This window comes from Sorghum bicolor, chromosome 7 (genome assembly GCF_000003195.3).
Source record: "Sorghum bicolor cultivar BTx623 chromosome 7, Sorghum_bicolor_NCBIv3, whole genome shotgun sequence".
Classification (NCBI taxonomy): Eukaryota; Viridiplantae; Streptophyta; class Magnoliopsida; order Poales; family Poaceae; genus Sorghum; species Sorghum bicolor.
In genome coordinates, this window is record NC_012876.2 from 53,739,108 (window position 1) to 53,751,664 (window position 12,557).

A 12,557-nucleotide genomic window follows, 5' to 3' on the forward strand; every position below is an offset into this window, starting at 1 on the left:
CAGATGTTCTTTCCATTCTTCCCACCACTGTTTGTATGCCTGAGTGATGAAGAGGGCTGGAATCCAATCTGAGAGATCGGCGTCTATATCGGCAGTTGATGGCAGTTGAGCTATTCTGATCCACTCGAGAAGATTAGTGATGGTTTCCCTTGGTTTTATCACATCGGCATAACAAAGTGCAATTGACAGTTGACCGAAAGCTAATTGACGAGCTAGTGCCGATGGGTTGTAGAATTCATAGGTTTGGATAGAAGCTTTTCCACCACCAAAGAAGTTCACTGGTATGGCTCTTGGGGTGATGATTGCCATCATCACGTCGTGATCTTTGTTGAGAGCATCATTGAAGGGATGGAAGACTAAAGGAAATCTAGTGTCTGGATCTTCATAAGGCATCCATGCTCGTTGTTCTCTGGTCAGGCCCTCGTACAGAGTCTAAAAGAATCGGCTAACCTGGTCTGCGTTACCACCTGTGCCAGGCAAAACTATGGCAGCTTCACCAAAGTTCAGAGAAGAACAAGTTTCCGATTCTTCTTCATCCAGTTCATGATCCTCGGCTATATCCCTAGGGAAGCGTTGTGCAAAGAGGTTGAACTCAAGGCGCTTGTGCATATGGAGGCTAAGCCACATATTGATGAACCACCAGGGACCCCCTAAGTTGCCGATGGGTTGGCCGAGCAGGAGTTTCCTGGCTACTTGGTGGAGGAGGTGGTAAGCCGAGCCGAGCAAGTATCGGCCGAGGGGAAATCGGCCACCATTAGCTAATCTTTCTGCTGCTGCTAAGTAGACAGAAGTTGGTCCTGCCGATCGACCACATAATACAAATTTGTCCAACCACATGTTCAGGAAGGTGGTCTGTTCTTTTATATTGACAGGGCCTGTTCGTCGGTATTTCTGGATGTACCCTGACCAACCGCCAATGGAACGAGTTTCTACCTTATCACTGGGTTTGGTGTCAAATAGGTGGGTGCTATCGGTAGTAGATACATCTAAGCCGGTGAGCATAAGCACATCGGCAAGTGTGGGGGAAGCAGGACCATGGCCGAACATAAAAGCATTAAGTGTGTCTGACCAGAAATACGATGCAACAATCAGCAGTGATTCGTTCCTATCCATATCGGCAAGGGACAACCTAATGCATTGATCCAGTTTTCACTCGCCCCATTGAACCTCATTTGAATGGCTGACTCTCAAGAACCAATCCTTCCACCCCTTGGTAGGACTGGGCCAGGAACGGAAGACATCTTTCTATAGATCTAGAGAAAAGTTTTCGGCTCTAAAAGGAATTCTGTTTGTCTCTAGGTTTATGAGATCGGTGGGATCTGGGTTCCCTAGTGGGCCGAGACATTGGAGGTGTGGTTGATCGGTAGGGATGACAATCTTATTGGACAAATCCTAGAAGTTTTTAAGGATAAAAAGAAGAACAACAGAAAAAGGAGAGGAATGTTCAGTAAGATGAATTGCGGATGAACAAAGGTATGGTAAAAGTAAAGGAGACAGGGTGGTGAACTGACCTTAGGAACAGCAAAGTTGATGGCCATCTTCTCGCAAGGAAGACGATAAAAAACTTTGGGTTTGGCGAAGAAAGGCCTTCGTTGGAGATCTTGGAAGCCTTGGGTGGCGCCGCCGCCGGGAAAGTAAGTTTTGGGCTGTAGAATGACAAGGTGGAGAAGGAGTACTCAAGACGGAAGTATTTATAGGACAAAACGGGCAAGGGCAAATCTGACTTATCTCTTTGCCACATCCGTGAAATCCAAGGATGTTCAGATTGATATGGTAACTGTTCGCACGATAATCAAGGGATTGCACAGGTGATTTGACAGCAGGCGGTCGTGGTTTTGGAGATATTTCACTGTGCAAGATCTCCTGGTCGGTCCATCGGCAGCTCACTCTAACGGTAATATTGCCGATGGGCGAGTAAAGTGGAGATGTCCAGTTGGGTGGTTGAGGAATTCGAGGAATCCGCGGAAGAATCGGGTCAGGGTTGTTCGACTTCAACGGTCGGTTACCAAATTGGAAGAATTAATTGCGGGAAAGCATCATTATTGCAGAGAATTTCGGAGCATTAATGATTTCATACTCCGAAATTGGGGGGCATGTGTTGACACCGTTTTTGGACACATATCTAGGGACCGGTAAAGTATAGATCGGTAGATGGGGCAACAGTAACTAGTCTGCAGGGGGAGTTACCGATGGAGACAGTTGCCGATGAAGAGACAACTGAATGTGACTAAGTCTAGAGGTGGTGACGCGTTCATGCCGATGATCAGTATTAGTCTTTGCCGATGGCTATGATGAGAAGTCTGCCGATGACTCGGAAGAGGAACGTAAAGGTTGCCGATTAACCTATGGTGGTGTCCTGGTTTGTCACGGGAGGATAGTTTTATGTTTTCCATATATATTAAAATTTGTTTTGTATACGGATTCCGTTTAATTTGGGATTCGAGTCCTAGTCGTGTCTGATTGTAGCTCTTTGAACAGGGTATAAATGTGGACCCTAGGGCCTTGTAATGATGAATCTATCAATCAATCAAATACAAGTTTTTACTCATATATTCCAGCATCTACTTTTTCGACGACTTCGTCATATTTTCCTTTTTCATTACGAGTTCTTAGGAGTTCGTCGACTTAAGCTCGGCGTATTCTCGAGTTCCGCGTGAATACCTCTTGGCCGTGACATCCGGGCGCATCGCTGTTGTCGGGACCAAAGTATTCGAGTTATCACCTTTGCCGATAGTAAGGTCAAATCGGCTGGCACGCCTTAACGTTTGAATCGGATATTAGCCCTTTGTGTTTGCAGATCAGCTTTTGCACCAACACATATTTAAGTAATTTGGCAGTGCCATTTAGATCCCCAAAGTCTCATGTATTTTTGGCTCGCTCAAGTTGTAACTGACTTTTATTTTTTAAACCTTTTTTCAAAAAATATTCATATTTATACCTCTAGACAATCCTATTCTGAATATAAACATTAAGGTATGCACCTAGTATCATGGCGCTGAGCTAGTGCCACATCACCGCCATGTCATCCCACCATGACACCGGCTCCTAGGGTGCAAAGACAGAAATAAGTTGTCCATGAGTGCAAACGAAAATACTTTTCCAAAAAATAGGCTAAAAACAAAAAAAAGTCAAAGTTGTAACGGATCTCATCGAAGTCCAAACAAGCATTTAGCTGGCCCACCATCCTACATGACATTACATAGATCTAACAAATAGGACCCACATGTCAAGAACAAGCCTCCACATTAGAAAAAATCATATATTTTTCACATAGTCTCAGATGAAGATGAGTTTTATATAAAAATTGTAGCTATAGATGAGATCTACAAATTTCTTGGTTTGAGCTTTGTCATTTGATGTTGTTAAAATATTAAAAGATAATATAAAATTTCAGCAGTATATTAATTGCCGGCTTGTCAAGTTAAAAAAACATATATTTCTTGTATGGTGTCGGATAAAGATACTTTGTACATAAAAGTTGTAGCTCTCGATGAGATCTACAAATTCATAGTTTTGAGTTTTGTCAATTTAGGTCATTAAGAAGCTAGCAGCATATTAAGAACTTGCCATTTCATCCTTAGCCAAAGAAAAATCTGTCCCTCCTTCCTGACAAATGCATAAGTATATCTGGGGATCGTCCACATTGAGGACTAGCGCCATTTTCATCTTTCGTCTCATAGTATTTTATCACATTGAGAAATTTCTCGATAGTTATTTTAGTCTAATTTTGATTATTAATCATCTGGCTTAGCTTGACCTACCAATTTCACTTATCCTAGGGACTTGTTTGTTCACCATGGACTATACTCTATTAAACTAAAGTCGCAATCAGAATCACAAGAGAAGGGCTCGGGCTATGTCTGGTGACTTTATTTTTTAGTAGTTGCTGAATTTGATGTTCCATTTCATGTTTCTACTTGTGAGGCACACGATAAGGACGGATGTAGCGTGGGGTTGCTCCATCTTGCAATGGAATGGCATGGTCATATCACGGTGAGGAAGGAGTGTAGTGGGCTCCTCAAAGGAAAATTTGATACAACTTTTATTATGCACTTAGATTTATACTATGTTAAGATATACAGTAAAAACAATGTGTCTAGAAAAAAAATCAAAATATCTTAAAATTTAATTAGAATGGAGGAAGTAATCATCGAGAGCAAAGAATGAATATCTGCCGTGACTAATATTGGTGGTGCTAAACATATTTCGTCGCTAAGTCAATAGAAATGTTTAGCAGAGCTATAGTGTTATCAGCGGCAGTAGCAAAATAATTGGCAGTATCATACGGTAGAATAAAAAAACTATAGTAGGCCATTTAGAATGTTTTGTTATGAATATAAGAAATAAAATGAGAATTGAGAAGTTTCCAAGTTCATCTAATGAAGTATTCTATAAAATCTTCTTGATTATACAGAGGTGGTGTATCCTTTTAAGGAGCATGATATCCGATTTCTAGATGAAAAGGTGGACAAAATGAAGGCTTGGCTGAAGGTCTTTTGGCACCGGACGGTGGAGATGGAGGTGGAAGGCGTCTTATAGTCTACTTAGAGCATCCGCAATGGCTGACTTATAAGGCAACTCTAAGTATTTTTTTATATTTTGATGCAAAAGAGAAGCTAGAATTAAGCTCATACACATATTTCAAGAACTTATGAGAGTGTCATGTAAGGTTATCCATGTTATTAGTTATACAAGAAATTAACTTATACATGACGGTTTGATTCTGTCATGGACAAGCGAAAATCCGTCACAGTTAACTATCTGTGACGGTCCATAGGAACGTCATCTATTCCTCGTCATATATTTTTTTGATCAAAATAGAACGTCACGGGTTGGTTTTTTGAATCGTCATGGATGAACCAGAGGGCAACTATAGGAAGAGACTATGACGATGAACTGAATCGTCATGGTTTTGCTGAATCGTCATGGTTTTGCTGCCATGTCAGCTATTGCCATGTCATTTGATGATATTGGATTTGACTTGGCTGCCACCTTGCCACATCATCACATATGTTTGTGGCACACTCATGAAACACACATAAACTAGAACAAAGCTCACAATTGACAAATATTGCTCATCATTTTTATTGAAACTATCAATCTGTGTACTTGTACAATATTTCACACGAAATACTAAGGCAATAACCAAGCTACACTCAAGTTCCTACAAAACTAAGATGTTGGCTTGTACAACACATAACTCTTATGATTTGCTCGGACAACTAAATCTTTTATCACTAACAAAAATAGCCACCATGAGCACCTTGATCATATTGCCGCAATTCAGAGATAGCCTCACCAAACGCCTGCAAAAAGAAGAGCAATACCATAATGTATGAGATTACAACTTTGTTTAAATTAACAGATAAAATACATAATTACATATCATCACATTTCAGTCAACTTTATGAATTTTTAGGTACAAATCCATCCAGATTCACATTTACCCTTGAATACATAATAATATCACCACCACCACTCCAGTTCGAAATATATAATTCAAAACTCGATAGCAGGTGAAGACTTTAGCCATACTAGTCAGAACTATACATCCTACATTTCACTGCTAAGGTCTGTAAAAAAATGCACATTTTTTTAATTAACTATTTACTTAGAAAATAAAAAGATGCTTTCTGTAGTTGGATTTGGGTAAGGTCATATCTTTTACTAGACGAAAGTTGCACCAGACTCTCACCCTAGTTTCATATACTTTGCCCTTGATTACTTTGCACCATGACGCTGATCCAGTAACCTATTCCCGAGTAGGCTTATCGCAGTGCTTGGTGTGATGTGGCCTGATCTTATTGTACATATCCCCTGTTTCCTGTTATCCATATATAGGCTGAGCTAGCTCAACATCTCTGAACTTACTAACATTAACAGCTTCTCCAGCTTACCTACTGCATTATCAAAGGATTCCTTGTTCATGACATGACAAAGAACCCTCCAATTTAAGTAACTGTCATGGATGGACTGACAAGATATACACCATGTGCTTGCCCTAATTATATTTGTAGTTAGTATATGTACTGTCATTACTTCCAAAGTTTTTGTCAAATTATTATAAGCTTTGACTCTATTTTGATTTATGCTTATCCAAAGGACTAACTCCCAGATAATATTGGAGTTTCTATTTCAGCGCATGAGCATGTGTGTTCTATCATATAATTTTGTTTCTAATTGTGTATAGTTATCTGAATGTTTGTTTCTAGTATGTAATAATTACAGCAATGTATTAAACCAACCATGATATAAAAGAGAAACTTTGTAGCAATGTATTTTTTTACTAGCTAGCCAATGCATAAGAGAAATCTCCGAATTGTTCAGGCATTAGGCAAGTAAAATTTGAACCAACCACAGAGAGAGAATACCTCTTGTAGAATCTTCGTCCCCAGTGGACATTTTCATCATGAACCAAAGGGTGAAATATGACCACTAGGCAATTAAGCATCCCAGACAAATCGGCAAACTGAGCTGCACATATAGAGGAAAATAAACAAATAGAACTGAACTGCACATATATTAGGCAATAAACAAATCGGCATGCCTGCTAACCAAACCACACTTGGGGGAATCCACTGCGCTAGATCGTGTCCACCATCGTAGCGCTGGCCGAAGCAAGGGGTTGCTACCGGATGTGGCCGCCCATGCACGCTGCCGAGGGAGAGGGAGGGAGCTCACCATACGTGCGCTAGATCTGAGCCCGCACATGCTGCCGAGCGAGAGGGAGGGAGGGAGCTCGCCATACCTGCGCCGGATCTGAGCGGAGAGGGAGAAAGGGAGGGAAGCAGCCGCCGGATCTGCCCGCTCGCACACTTATAGCCACGCGCCACCAAGGGAGAGGGAGCTCGCTGTACCTACACCGGATCTGAGTGGAGAGGGAGGGAGGGGGTAGCCGGATTTGCGAGCTCGACGTCGAGGGAGAGCTAAGGAGGGAGGGAGCCTGCCAAGGAAGAGGGAGGGAGGGAGGCTATCGGTTCTGACTTCTGAGAGGAGAGGGGGAGAAAGAGAGATCCGCACGGGGGAGGAAGAGAGAGGGAGGGCGCCGCCTAGGTCAGAGAGAGAGAGAGAGGGGAGAAGATAGATGAGGCCCTGTTTATAGGCCTTGTTTAGTTCCAAAAAAATTTGCAAAATTTTCCAGATTCTCTGTCACATCGAATCTTTAGACATATGCATGTAGTATTAAATATAAACGAAAATAAAAACTAATTGCACAGTTTTGTCGGAATTGAAGAGACGAATTTTTTGAGCCTACTTAGTCCATGGTTGGACAATATTTATCAAATACAAACGAAAGTGCTACAGTGTCGATTTCCCAAATTTTTTTAGAACTAAACAAGGCCATAGTTTCTAAAAATTTCTAAAGAATTTTTAAGATTTCCAGTTACATAAACTCTTTGAACCCGTGTATAGGGTATTAAATATAGATAAAAAATAACTAATTGTATAGTTTACCTATAATTTGCAAGATAATTTTTTAAGCCTAGTTAGTCAATGATTAGATAATAATTGTCAAATACAAATAAAAGTGCTACAATACATGCGAGCGAGGGACACTAGGTCTTGGGCTCGATATCCAATATTCTAGATCCTACATCATTTACACAAGAAAATAGTGTGTGACGTCTAACCGTGACAATAACTAAATCAGTCGTCATAGATGTTTCACCTCAGAAATAAACCGTCACAGATGATAGAATTCTATGATGTTTTCTTCAAACGTCATCAGTAAACCGTCATGTAAAGTCTTATTTCTTGTAGTTACTAGATGATGAATTTTCTTATATTGATTTGAGGAGTCTTCTATGCAACAATATTTTTTGTGAGTTCATCATTATATTTCATTTGCTCATGATGTTTGTTGTCTGGTGTGCAAGTGGAAACGTGCGGGTGTAGAATGTAGTCACGAATGAATAAAATAGCATTTTGAAAGTCGTACTGTATGATATCTGAATTTATATGTTGTACGTGAGGATGGGACATTGAAGTCAGGAAAAAGCGAGAGACTCAATCTCAACATAGTTTTATTGCTTGACCATATTGTCAAATTCAAAACAATATCTTTTCAGGCATATTCTCAATGATATTAGGCTGAGAGAAACTTCATTCACTACCAACAAATTGGAGAGGAAGTACATGTGTGCATATTTTGACTATAGTAGATAAGTGTTAAAACATGGTTGTGCTTTGAGAAGGTAAACTAAGTCAGTAGTGATTAAACAAATGCATCAGAGACCTACAAAGTAAGTTGCTGATGTGGCAGTTCTAAAGGCAAGAAAATTGATCAAAACATATATGGTTACAGCAAGAAGCCTCTGAATATCTGGGAACTGCGGACCTGACCATCATATACGCTTGTTGATGGCTTTGGCACTCTCTGATGCTCTTCTCAACCATGGCAGCGAGGAGGTCTTGTTCAGAGGAGGCTGTCAATTTCACGGCACATATACATTAGAAATATATATATATATATATATATATATAATGCAATATGAGAAAAAACAGGAAATTAACAATTAATGGTGCCTCATAAGTGGAGTATGATTGTATTAACATAAATAGTTCGACTATAGGCCTTGTTTACTTCGTAAAAATTTTCAAGATTCTCCGTCAAATCGAATCTTTGATCGCATGCATAGAGCATTAAATATAGACGAAAATAAAAACTAATTACACAGTTTACCTGTAATTTGTGAGATGAATTTTTTAAGCCTAGTTACTCCGTGATTGGATAATGTTTATCAAATAAAAACGAAAATGCTACAGCCAAAAACCAAATTTTTTGCAAACTAAACAAGGCCTAAATCACAGCCTGCAAGGATGCCACTTCAAGATGATGAGCTCAACAAATAAGACAAAGGGAAAATATAAGTGAAACACCTATATGTCATGTACCCAGTAGCTCTCATAACAGCAACTGTGCATAAATAACTACACAGTCATGTTGCCGATTTCAGTTAAAATTGAGGCACTCTTACCTGACAAGGTATAAAAGTAACGAAAATCCAACAACTCTTTCATTGGGCGTACATGTTCGGCAAAATATTCAATGCAAAACATATCTACGGTGCAATCATGAAACCCCTTTGCAAAACTATACTTAGGAGTTTTCAAAAAATATTAGCACAGCAATAGTGCATCTTAGATGTGCATTGTCAGAAAATTTGAGATTCAAACTCAATTTGTAAGAAATCATATGAAAATAATAAATTTATTTGCTTATGCGTTATAGGACAAACGCATAAGCAAATGAAATTTGTTATTTTCATATGAATTTTTGCAAAACAATTTTGAATCTCAAATTTTGTGACAATGCACATCTACAGATGCACTATTGGTTTTGAAACCTCCTAGTATAGTTTTGCAAAGGGTTTTTATGATTGCACTGAAGATATGGTTTGCATTAAATATTTTGCCAACATGTATAACAAAATTACCTCAGTTAATAATTTAGCAGGCATACATCTAGATGACACTTGCAGCTTGCTTGGCGGCATTGATGCTGAAGATGAGATGAACTGAGGAGTCGACTATGATGTCATCATGGTGTGCTGGCAGCAGGAGACGATCATGCACCTCAATTGTGGTTAAATTGGATTCAGACAAAGGAGGGTGAGGCCTTTGAAAGGATCAAGATGCCCAAGAGGGAGGTGAATTGGGCTTCTCTAAAAATTTAAGTAAGCTATAAGCTCCAATTCAACCCCTTGTGCCTAGTGTGATCTAGAGAGCTATCGGATAAACGTGTTTTGCAACCTAGTTCCAATCCTATTCTAGCATGGTAATTCTAGGAATGTAAAAGCACAAAGTAATTGCACAAAGTAAATGCTAGAAAGTAAAGGAGGAGAGCAAGAAAGACGCGGCGATATTTTGCCGAGGTACTCGCCACTCCCCACTAGTCCTCGTTGGAGCACCCGCGTAAGGGTCTTGCTCCCCCTTTGGTCCGCGTAAGGACCAAGTGCTCTCTACGGGCTCATTCTTCGACACTCCGTCGCCGTGAATCACCCACAACCGCTCACAAGCTTGACACGAGCCATCCACAAGAACTCTGGGCGGTCTTCGTGCCTCCAATCACCACCGAACCGTCTAGGTGATGGCGATCACCAAGAGTAACAAGCAATGGACTCTCACTTGACCCAATCAAGGCACTAGAGAGTGGTGGATGCTGTTGACGGTCCTTAAGTATCAAATTTAATTATCAAATAAACAAAGAAAAGGATCCAAATGAAATAAACATCTAGACTTAGGGTTTTATCTGACAGAATTCTACGAGTTTTGGTGTTTGTCTATTTCTGCAGGGGGTTATGAGGAAATAAGGAAGAAAGGCCCACACGTCGAGATTACATAGAGATATCAACGTGCCGCGCAATTATCTTACATCTAGAAGACTCCAGAAGCCACGGGAAGGAAGCGAAGGCCGAACGGGGCCAGGCACTGGGCGCGCGCCCAGTTGACCAGGGCGCCTGCCCACCTCTGGAGTCCAATCAGGACTCTCTTTCGGGATCAATCTCCACCGACCTAAAGGATCAAGGATAACCGTTCAATCAATATCGGTTTGATCCGACGGCCCATATTCACTTGGAGGGACTATAAAACCAGACCCCCTGGCCCTTGGAGGAGAGAGCCTCTCAACCCTAATTCATTATTCTCAAGGGAGAAGAAGCCTCTGATCAAGCCTAGAGCCACCACATCAATTAGACATCTAGATTAGCATAGCTACATAGGATTAGAACTAGAAGAAGTCAATCTTCGATTGGTTTCCGGATCTGTCAAGAGGATTCTTGGTAATTCTCTAATTGTGCTTCTAATTATTCTTCTAATCATCTTTGTTCTTCACTATTATGAATATGACTTTGTTCTACTTCAATATACTGCTTATGACTTTGCTCTACTTGTTTATATTCAAGATTATATTGTTCTTAGTTTATCATAGTTATATACTTGGCTTAGTTAGATTGGATCTATATACATGTTTAGGATCGTATAGCGTTTATCCATCGGATCCATGGGTAAATGATAGATATTGTGTAGACGTGGTGCTTATACCGTATTTATCTGCGATTGTACCCAATATGCCAGATCGCGGGGTAGTTCGTGATAGTGACAGCTTCATTGATTCTTATATAGTCCCCCTCTCGTGTATTGGGCTAGCAGAGCAACATTATTACAGGGGAGTGATTGCTATGTTTCTCATTTACCTTGATAATATCACTATGCATGGGCGTAGTCTTGTCTCACAATGATTGCTAAGTATGCTTGCACTAACTATGATAATGCTAAACTATATAGTTGAGAATAACTTAGGAAATATTCTTGTAGTTCGTTCTAATTCTATGCTAATGACTTTCTAGAGTATCTAATTGAGGTGCTTATCATATTTATTATGTGGCTAAGTTATGCTGATCAGATTAATTATCTTTGTCACTATTCATTACTTCATATATCTTTTATGTGACACTTATCCCTATATGAAAGAGTTAGATACAATGTTCTCAATTATACATGCAATGATAGATACTCAATCTCATATTCTATTCTGTAATCAATATTGATGGTTACTAATCCCTTCCCAGTGGTAAAAATATAAATAACGATACCTGGAATACTTCCCGGTTAAAATGCTACATCGGTATTAATCTGTGCGCTTGCAGATCCCATTCATTATTTATTTAGAAGAGCAATTGCATATTTCAATACCGCGTCTCTCATGTCATGCTGGGGATGACAACTTGGCTTAAGTGGTATGAGGGATTGGTTTGGCATTTTTGGCACCGTTATCAGAATTAGAAAATAAGTCTACTTTTAGTAGTGATGTTAAGAATACCCAACAAGCATTTTTGGCGCCGTTGCCGGGGAAGGTTGATTACTAATCAGGAATAGATATATATTTTTGAGTTATCATTCGCATCACTAATATGATTGAGCTTATCTATTCTCTCATACAGTTTTACCCCGATATTTTTCTATTTTATCTCGTGCAGGGGAATGTATGAATAGAAGACATCTTCCAGGAAATTTTGTTGACAATCTCGAAGCATTATTCAGAAAAACGAGAGCCAAGCTCAAGAGGAGATCATCAACACTTCAGCAAGATGCTTCATCCAATCAAGAAGATCACCAAAACTTATCTTTAGAATTCGAAGCCATGGTGAACAAATCAATCCGCGAGTTCTCAGCTCCCACTACGGACAACATCCGCACTAGACCTGCTGCAGAGATCGATGGCACCTTTGAGCTCAAGCCTGGACTTATCAACATGGTGCAATCCAACCAGTTCTGTGGGAAGGCACATGAAGATGCTAGTGCTCATCTCCAACACTTTCTGGAGATTTGCAGCACATTTACCATATCAGGAGTCCCCAGAGATGCTATACTACTTCGTCTCTTCCCATTCTCACTGTTGGGGAGAGCGAAGCAGTGGTTTTACGCTACAAAGGAGAAGAATACTACGTGGGCACTCTGCTCAACAAATTTTCTGGCTAAGTTCTTTCCCATGGGCAAGACCAATGCTCTCCGTGGGAAGATTACAAGTTTTCAGCAACAACATGATGAATCCGTTC

At 40.1% G+C, this 12,557-nt stretch overlaps 1 long non-coding RNA gene across 2 annotated transcripts; it reads right to left on the bottom strand.

Annotated features, from left to right (window-relative positions):
• LOC110437161 lies at nucleotides 5,062–7,056 on the bottom strand. Of its 2 annotated transcripts, XR_002455350.1 has the most exons (4): nucleotides 6,749–7,056; nucleotides 6,556–6,654; nucleotides 6,372–6,474; nucleotides 5,062–5,306 (listed from the first exon to the last, which is right to left on the bottom strand). It is a non-coding gene; the product is annotated as an uncharacterized LOC110437161 (long non-coding RNA). The 2 variants fall into 2 exon arrangements; XR_002455349.1 differs by having other exon boundaries at nucleotides 6,556–7,056.